The sequence below is a fragment of the Sarcophilus harrisii genome, chromosome 3 (genome assembly GCF_902635505.1).
Source record: "Sarcophilus harrisii chromosome 3, mSarHar1.11, whole genome shotgun sequence".
NCBI lineage: Eukaryota > Metazoa > Chordata > Mammalia > Dasyuromorphia > Dasyuridae > Sarcophilus > Sarcophilus harrisii.
Genome location: NC_045428.1, coordinates 23316416 through 23326690, shown reverse-complemented (window position 1 = coordinate 23326690; position 10275 = coordinate 23316416). Strand labels below are relative to the sequence as shown.

Below are 10275 nucleotides of genomic sequence, written 5' to 3'. Positions count from 1 at the left end.
GAGAAAAAAAAAGTTGGAACTCAAGGTTTTGTAAAGGGGAATTTTGAAATGTATCTTTGCATGTATTTGGAAAAATAAAATATTATTTTAAAAAATCATCATTATCACTGAGTGTATTGTGAATGGAATACAAATGGAAGAAGAACTTACTCAATCCACCTTACATCAAGTGATAGAATGCCCAATCAATAATGTCCAATCAGAGGTCTCAAATCAAGTGGGAACAATTCTTCACTCTAGAAGAATCTTGTTCAGATATACAGGGAGAAGTTGGCCCTCACACCGTTGTAATGGGCTGAAACTGAGCAGATGCACTGAGATCTAAGCACTTAAGGCTAATTACCAATTGGACAATACTCTATCAGTATGTTCTTGGAGAAAGAATGGCATTGCCTACTATGCTGCAGGCTTGATCTGTTGTATAGGAGATTGGGTGGAGGATTTGGTGGGTGGAGTGAGAAAACCAGAGTCACTCCTGGTGGATTCCTGGGGTGCTTTGCTCTCACTTCATATCGCCATTCTATTCTTGTCCAAAGAATAAAGATCAAGGACTTTTGCTGATCCTGACTCCAGCTGATTCTAAGTATCCAGAGTGCTAATATGGCCTTTACACACCATGGATCAAGTTGAAATTATCAAGAGTTCCTTATTTTAAAGGTTTTAGTAAGTCTGGTAATTTAGCATACTCATGAGAAGGTATGAAAAAAGTTGGAGATATCAAAGAGAGTTATTTGCTCTACAGGCAATTTGGAGCAGAAAATCTTAGCAGAGGGAAGTCCTGAGAAAGCTTAGGCCACTTATTCAATTTCTGAACATTATAATTTAATCTATTGTTTTATTATGCAAATGTTTCCAGTAAACTGAATTTTACTTCAATCACAAAAGAGGAGAGAAGTTAACCATATTTAATTATTTTTTCTCTCTCTATCTACAGGCAAAGAGAGTATAATTCCTGCCTCCATGTTGGGAATTTCCTTAATTGGTTAATTTGGACAATTGTTATTGAATTAATAACATTTTCTTTAAAATAATTTTCCTAAAGCTGAAGAGGGGTGATTCACAGGAACTTTATGAGCCATTATATTGCCCACTAGGCTTAAGTTGAGCTATTGATTGGAATGGATATTGCATATAAAAATGATAAGATCTTCCAGGTGTTTCTTGTATGTATTTCCAGTGGGGTAGAAGAAGCATATTGGATGTTTTCCAAAAAATGTAAGTCCAAAGAAGAAGGCAGTTTAGTCACATATTGAGAACAAGAAATCCAAGAAGGATAAGAAAAGTAGTGCACTTATAATGAAGAATTAAAAAAAAAATAGAAGTAGGATGTTAGCATATACTGCAGTGATTTTTTTTCTGGACATTGTAGGGGAGGACAGGGAAATAATTGCAAAGAATGAGATACCTGTGAATTGTAATCTGCACTAATGTACGGAGAGCCCACATGACTAAGAGCATGCATCCATTGAGATAAGTCTATTCTTAATTTCATAACTTCCAAGCTGAATATGCCTGTGGAGGGACCATTCATTTCTTTGACTTTATTTTTTTTCTACTTGCAAACACTCTAGCTTTATCTACTTATAAATTCATAGTTACAGAGCTCTCAACATCACAGGGTTCCTAGAAGCCATCAAATATCCCCCCATTTTAATGATGAGCAAACTGACACAGAAAGATTAAGTGAATTTGCCAGGGTCACAGAGCTATAAAGCATGAAAATAGAAGGTAGATTCTTTAATTTCAGATCCACTACTCAAGACTGACACCAAATAACTAATGTAGAAATGTTGGGTATATTGGAAAGATATTGAGATTTCATAGTTCTGCATGTTGCAGATGGATTGGCTCCTATCATTATCAAGTCAATTCATATGCTCATACATGCTAAAGGTCCTAAAGGTTGAAAAGAAGCTAAGATGGTCAAAGAATACCAATCAAAAGTCAACTGCTAAAATAAAGTGGTGATCTTGGACACCACTAATGGAGGTACATCCATTTAATGCTGACAAGGGCAACAAGTAAACTTATCTTGAATTGACCCCTCCACATTGTCCATGACTCTTCTCCCCCAACATCACCATTCATTATGCACTCATCACACAGCTGGCCCAGTAATTTATTTCTTAGCATCCCAAAAAGGACAAAAGTAATCTAAATCCAGTGAACCAAGTCCTTCAAAAACAAACTGAAATTTCTTCAGGCACTGTGAAAGGGTACCCAAGGGTTAATGGCAATGCAAATGGATCAACTCATTAAATGCCGCCCTGTAATTTATCGACTTTTGGAAGGAAAGTTGCTCGAGCAGCAAATCCAAAGTGACAAAGCTCTTTACTTCCTATATGTGGCATTATTAATTTCCCAGCTTATCCAAGAGGCACTAAAAATAGACTGGCATCAAGCTACAGTTGTGCACAGAGGCTGCTCTTGTCTAGACACACACATATCTGAATTCACACACTCGCACATAATTTTTAAAAGATAAAATGCACTAAAGACCTCATTAATATAAGTAATGAAACCAACAAAGCAGATATCTCCTAAAACATTACAATTATTAGTCAATAATTCCTGCTTAGCTGTCTGTATTTTCACTGATTTACTTTAGCACATAGTTTCTTATTCTTCCCCTGCTGGACCCTCTTGCATCTTATAGGTAGGAACACACATTGATCCAATAAAAACAGACCCCAAATCAGTGTCTATAGTCTGCACCTTGGGCATTTTTCCATTACTCAAACATACATAGCTATGTTCCATATAGTGAGTGTTTCCTGGATGTTGAAAATATATGCACTTAAGCTCATATTCAAACACATGCACACTAACTACATGCTTATGATGAAACATTTAATCATTGTCCTTGTGTTTCCACTGAGACACAGTCTTTAAAGCAGCAAATAAATAGATCAAGGGTGGAGCAAATCAGATGAATTGGTTATCATGGAGGACATAAAACTCAAGACAAAGTAAATTTGATCGATAGGTGACTTGTACTCTTTCCTTCTTTCTTTTCTTCTTTTTTCCCCCTCTCCCTCACTCCCTTCCCTCCTTGCTTCCTTCCCCCCTTTGCTTCCTTCCCGTCCTCTTTCACTCCCTCTCCCTGCTCTCTCTCTCTGTCTCCCTCATTTTCTTCCTTCCCTTCTTTTCTCCCTCAATTTTAACCTTCCTTTCTTTTGTCCTCATTTCCTTTCCTTCCTTCCTTTCTTCTTCCTTCAATCTCTTTTATTTTTCTTTCATTCTTCCTTTCTTGATAATGGGATCAAAACATGTAATTTCATATTGGAAAAAATAGGAAAGATATAAGCATTTATTAAGCATTTAGCACTATGCTAAGCAATTTAAAATATCTCATTTGATTCCCACAACAACCCTATCATATAGATGATATAATTTCCTCCTTTTTATAGGCAAGAAAATGGAATGAGATAATAGTGCCTTTCTCAGAGTCACACAGACAGTAAGTGTCTAAAAGTTTACTTGAATTCAATTTTTTTCCTGACTCTAGATGCATTGTTTTATTTAGCTGCTTACTAAATCATGGAACTGCTCTGGAGTGTCCCAGACTCTCAATCTTTTCATATCAACCAACAATATTATAGTTTCAAGTTTGTTGTCACAATGTTTGCAATTAAGGAGAAAGACAAATCACAAACAATGTTGGTGATTTCTCTAAACTAGTGAAAAAGCTCCCTAAGCCAGTAGATATCAGTAACTCAATGAAAGGCTCAGAGGATTGCCTTGGGAAATTTGAGGTTAAATAACTTGACACAGGGACACACAACTAGTATATGTTAGTCAATCAACTTATCAATCAATAAGATTTTATTAGATGCTTACCATGTTAGAGGTAGTACTGGTTCACAAAGACAAAATGAAACAATCCTTGCACGTAAGATGGTCACATTCTACGGGAGGAGACAACATTTGTAAACATATGTAAGAACCATGACTCAAACCCAGATATTATGAAATTCAAGGAAATTCTTCTTTTAACTACTTTGAATGACTTTTCTCCTCATATCTGTGTACATTTCTTAATGGGAAAATATTGGGAAATAAGCATTTATATAATATCCACTATATGCCAAGAATTATGCTAAATATTTTTACCAGTGTTATCTCACAACAACTCTGAAAGTTAGGTACAATCACTATCCCCATTTTATAGTTGAGGAAACAGAAATAAACAGAGATTAAATGACTTGCTCAGTGCCATACTTCTTGTAAGTGTCTGAGACCAGATCTGATCTCAGATCTTCCTAATTCCAGCGTCAAAGTTCTGTCCTCTGTGTTACCTCTTAAGTGTATTTTGATGACAGTATTGTTGTAATACACTGGAAATTGACTCAAACGCCTAGATAAAAATCCAACTTTCTTACTTATTCCCTTGGTAATCATGAGCAAATACAATTATCTGGCTCTTAATTTTGCTAATTTCCAGAAGAAATCTCAATTGTAAAATGAAGGGGTTAGAATAAATGTTTAAGATTCTTTCAAACTCTTTTATGATTCTATCAGATGTGATAACTAGGTCTCTACTTGAGTGATGGGCACTGACAATGGTTAGTAGATATACCATTGTGCATTCTGACTATACCTCTTAGTGCCAAAATCAGAAAAAAATACATTTAGAAGAATTCACTTATCCCTGGAAATGTAACACTTCAAGATAGCTATTAAAATAGTTTGATTACTCAAACAATACACATTTATTAAATGTGCACTATGTTCTAGGTACTGTGCTACATGTTGGATGATTAGATATAGAACTGGAATATAGCTTATTGCTAATCTAATGGAGTTCCTTTAGGATCATAGATCCAGAAATCAGAAGAATTTTAGACAGCATCACACCCAACATGTTCATTATACATAGAAAGCACAAAGAAGATCACTCTTTATAGGCATTTACTTGGGATCACATAACTAGTAAACATCCAAGTCGTCTTGATTCCCATTCACTTCCCTATGCACTACTGTCATTTAAGGTTTGGGGTTGATATCACCATCTCTACCATGATTAAAAGGGAATAGTATTCTCATGTTATGGATCTCTATGTAGCACACATGGCCTGATAAAGAGGAGTGAAATGGAATATGTGCTCTACTTGGCTCTATAGTTAATGTCTATAGATTCGGGTTCTCAAATCAGAGAGCAGCCTTTGCGAGAACTAAAAGAGTAAAGATGCTTGCATAGGTAAGCATCTCTAATGATGACTGTTTTCCTTCACTGAACTAAAATACAAAAGAAAAAGTAAAAAACTGTTTGTGATCAAGACTGAGAGAATGAAAAAAAAAATTATACCTAAAGATGCTAGTTTGGAAAATTGGCATTGAGAAAACATCCCAATATTCTAACAGCATATATTAAAGGCAAATACGTGGTCCAAACAAAATGATCCAGCTATGAAATGGGTTTTCCCTAATGTTTAAATTCTTTATAAGAAGAGTTGGTATCACAGGTTACAGTTAGAACTCAACTGAACAGAGAGAGGATCAGTCTTAAAGTCCATGTCTCCAATTTAACCTCTAATATTTCAAGTTATTTACTTGTCCCCAACTAAATTGGGCATTTGTTTCTGAATATCTTGATGTCAGTTTATTCTTACATTATATATCACATGGAGGTATAATCTATGATAATTCCAAGAAATATATATATATATATATATATATATATATATATATATTTAAAATTGGATATTTTAATTAGCTTTTCTCATAACATCCAGTAATACTTATTAATTTATTTTATTATCTGTCTTATCAATCATCACTAGTTTCTCTACTCCAAATATTAAGTAACTCCATGTCAACTGCCATATTAACAATAAAAGGTAAAAATTTAACACAAAACCTTTTGGAAAAGATTTTCTCTTAAATTATCACTGAAATGTGTTGTCAAGGAAGAGAGATGGGAGGAAGTTACCTCAGAATATATGAAACATACCTTTAATGGCTGCAAGGAATTTTTTAATGAAGTTGTAATCCAAAAAAATGTGGTTTTAAGAAGGAGGCTAATATATTTTACTTAAAATAATCTGGAGGATATATAATTAAAATGACTAATTAGACCCTGAAAAAGAGATGAAAAATGCTTCTTAATTCTTTAACAATGGTGGTGACCGGATTATAGATGTGGAACTGTGCATATATAGTCATACTTGGATGATGTGTTACTTAGTATTACTAAATTTTTCCTTTTTACCCTTTTCGCCCATTATTTATTAGATAAGATAGCTCTCTGAATATGTAAATAAGAAGGATAGATTCAATTAAAAATATAATAAGCAAAAGTGATAAAAATTAATATAAGTAAAAATGATAAAAATATTAAAAGAACTAAAATATTTGTCCTTTTTTAAGTAAATAATTTTTATCATAGTAGATAAAGAGTTACTTTCAGAAGCAGGAAAACCTGGCTGTCAGGCTTATCTTTAATACATATTGGCTCTGTGATACTGGTCAACATATTTAAATTCTCAATATTTTAAGCAACTCTCAAAGACTCAAGTTTAAGACAAGGTATTGACCCATGCATTGGTAGAGAATTTGGTCTCCTTAGCATCCATTATGTGGCAGTTTAGTCATTTTTCAGTTGTGTTTGAATCTTTATGATTTCATTTGGAGATTCTTTGATAAAGATACTGTAGTTATCTTTTCCAGCTCATTTTATGGATAGAAAAAAAACTATGCCCAAGAGAATTAAGTGACTTGCTTAGTATCACATAACTAGAAACTGTCCAAGTCCAGATTTGACCTCAGGAAGATGAGTTTCCCACATTACAGGCCCAGAATTGTATTCACTGTGTCACCTAGATTTTCAGTTCATTATATCAATAACTCAATGTATGATTCCAATTTCTGTTTCACTTACTAAAAAAAATCAATCATTTATATAATGTCATAAAGATCATATTACCTATGTGACCAAAATATATACCTTACTCTGTCTCTCTCTGTCTCTCTGTCTCAGTGGGTCTCTATCTCTGTCTCTTTCTCTCTGCCTGTATGTCTGTGTCTGCTTTACACACACACACACACACACATGCATCTGCCCTTATAGTATCCTAGCTCTCAAAAAGGGGAAAAATATATTTTCTCATTTCTTTTTTAAGGTCAAAATTGGTGGTGAAAATTGCAAATTATTCCCAACTTGATCTTGGTGTTTTTATTTTTTCAACTTATAGAATTGTAGGTTTCAATGTTACAATAACACTTCCTTCATACATCACTGTTTGTTCAGAAATTCCCCAATCACTTGAGAAATACTTGTTTCCTAGACTTTAGAAGAAAAGAAATTATTAGATTAATACTGTGGTATATATAAATACATACACACATACTCATATGTATACATATATACACATATATACAAATTTTCTGCCATTTGCCTCTTTCAGGAATATATAAGGTAAGATAGCAAGCATTTGTTAAGCTCTTACTATTCTATTTACAGGGAACAGATTAAGAAATTGACATAAATTCTATTAAGAGACATGAAGACTCTAATAATAAATGCACAGAGCCTATTAAGTAAGTCTTCCAAAATACATTTTCTCTTTTCAATTCTGCCAACAAACTATAAAAGTAATCCCCATATAGTTTTCTTGACTTGAATATTTTTCATGGACACCTTCATTTCCCTCTTTGATTTTGAGCTTTGATCCTCTCTAGTACCTTTGCCATTTTTGAAAACCTAAGCAAATGATTTTCGGGAAACTTATGTAAATATAAGTGTCAGTACATTTCCCTAGTACATGATGGATAATAATATCTCTAGATAACTCCTAAATAAGTCACTGAAGCAGTCTCCTATTTTTTTTCTTCTTCTCAATCATGATTGGTTGTCTCATGCTTGTGTAAGCATTTCTTCTCTCTGCTTAGTTTTCTCATCGCATTTCTCCCACAATTTATGTTAAGCTAACCAATTTTCTGTCCCTGCACTTGTCATCACCTAATGCTTTTTGGAATAAGTGTGTTATGACAGCTACTTTATAGACCTTGGGAATTTGATCTGTCACTAGAAGTCTTCTAAAAATATCATGTAAAACTTCACTAATTTCCTACTCACCATGAAGTTTGTAGATGTATATGCAGTGTGGTTTCAGCCAACAGCATGATATTTCTCTAAAGAATATCTCATTGTATTTGGATACTACTTGAGTAGGCTGTTTTAGAAAATAAGGAAATTTCTGTCTCATCTGAGGATACCAAATCACACTGATTTTTATATTATTCCTACTATAGCACAAACAATCAGACCAAAGTGCATGTAAGGTGAATGTCTGGAGAGTTGGGGACTCCATGTTTTCTGTTCCTCCCCCCCCCCAAAAAAAAAAAACATTTTTAGGACATAAAGTATTTTTAGTACTTGAAAGAGGTTCTTGATTATATATTTCATAGAGACTGTGAGATGGGGAGGGGAAGGTAGTTAGTGGAGTTTTATCTGATAAAACCATTTTGTTTGTACATTTATTTTCTTTGTTGATTGAGAAAAATCAAAAGAAATGCATAAAGGATTGTGTTTATTATAATCACTTACTAACTTATCATTGTAAGAGAAGCAGCCATGGGATACCAAAATATTCTTTAAATGCTAGATCAAAAACACTTCTACTGCTGCATGTGAACCAAATAAGCATGGTAAGCTGCACACAAAAGGGTCAACAGCAGGCTTTCTTCCTGAGCAATGATTCCCTGACAAAGAAGAACTACATCATTGAGGAATAAGGCTAAGATTCCCAGAATACTTTATTCAACTTTAAGCACTTGAGATAAGGGACTAGTTTCTGCTTTTCTTTAAATTCTCAGAACTTCAAAACATATCATGCTGTTGGCTGAACTATAATTGTCTATATTTAGGAGCATCGACACATCCTCATATAATTTAAGACTTATTTAGAGAGTACTTATTGAGTATGTAAGAGGCTAATAGGCACTGGGGACATTATCAATGGCATCAAGCAAATGAAAATCTTTTTTGGAGAGACAGTAATATCTTATGTGTATATTCTAAGAATATAAGATAGTATATAAGTGCCAAACAGGGTTTTTCAAATTCAAAGAAAAGGAGATTACTGTGGGGATGGTAGAAGGCTTTCTGTTATTTGTACAGGATATGGACTTTGGAGGAAGGAGGAAGGGAAGGGAAGAAGTGTTTATATTACACTGGTTTTCAAGGAAAATTAGTACCTCTGGTGTTAGGATTTGCTAAGCTTGCCAAGATGAGGATTTCCCATCAACCTTTGGTGACCAGCTTTCACCCAACTCTAAATTGTGACTCTAAGAAGTGGAGTGCATGTGCAGTAGCAAGACCCCAATAAACATTCTGGTACATGGAATAAAAACCAGGTAAAGAGTAACCAAGAAGTTTCAAATCTATTAGTCAAGTAGGAGGGTGGGTACCCCCAGCAGATGAAGAATTTCCTGGTGGAAGGGATGGATGAAAACCATTTGTTCCAACAGCCATGAAGGCAGGTAAAGCAGGGACTGTGGAGTGCTTAGCTCTTGGTCAAACATAACAAATGCCAAGGTCAGTCATGACATCCTGGGCCATCACCAGTTATCCTGACTTTTTTTTTCCTGCCACTTTCATAATACTAAGAGAAGTAAACTAATAATTTTGTCTGTCTCACTTAAATCCAATTCATATGCAAGTCAAGATATCACTTCATGACATCATTCAAAATTGGATCAGTCACAACTATGTCATGGGAACTGTACACAACAATTTTACAAATATTATCTCGTTTTATCTTCATAAAAACCTCAGGTGGTAAATACCATCATTATACCTGTTTTATATTTGAAGACACAGAAGTTGTTATTTGTTGAGACTCACACAGTAAATGTCTGAAGAGGATTAGGAGTCAGATCTAGATATGGCATTCTCTTCATAGCAATTGCCTCTAAAGTCAGGATCACACAGATAAGCAGAGGGAAAGAAATTTTAGGTAACTGAGTGAACACAGATTCTGAAAAAAATAATAAAAAGGCATGTAGGGGAATTCAAAGGGAGCAGTTTTTTTGTCGTGGAGTTCTTATGTCAAGAAATAGAAGAAGATGAAACTATAAAATATTGAGATTGTAGAGAATTAAGAACCTAAAATAAAATAATGACAAAAACTTCAAGACAAGTAGAAGGACAAGTGGAATGAATAGTAACTACTTTGAAAGACATGAATGAGGACATAAGTTTCACCAGGAGGAAAAGTGGCTGGAAGAGTTAACAGAAGAATTCAAGAGTTGGTAAGCAATGTGTAGAAATGA

General features: G+C 34.3%; 1 long non-coding RNA gene across 1 annotated transcript in view; it reads right to left on the bottom strand.

Moving 5' to 3' along the window:
- Positions 1-3840: 3840 nt before the first annotated feature.
- The window catches only part of LOC116422197, a 39423-nt gene continuing 32988 nt past the window's right edge, over positions 3841-10275 (bottom strand). Inside the window, exon 6 of the long non-coding RNA XR_004232750.1 lies at positions 3841-3908. This is a non-coding gene — a long non-coding RNA (uncharacterized LOC116422197). The remainder of the gene's footprint in view (positions 3909-10275) is intronic.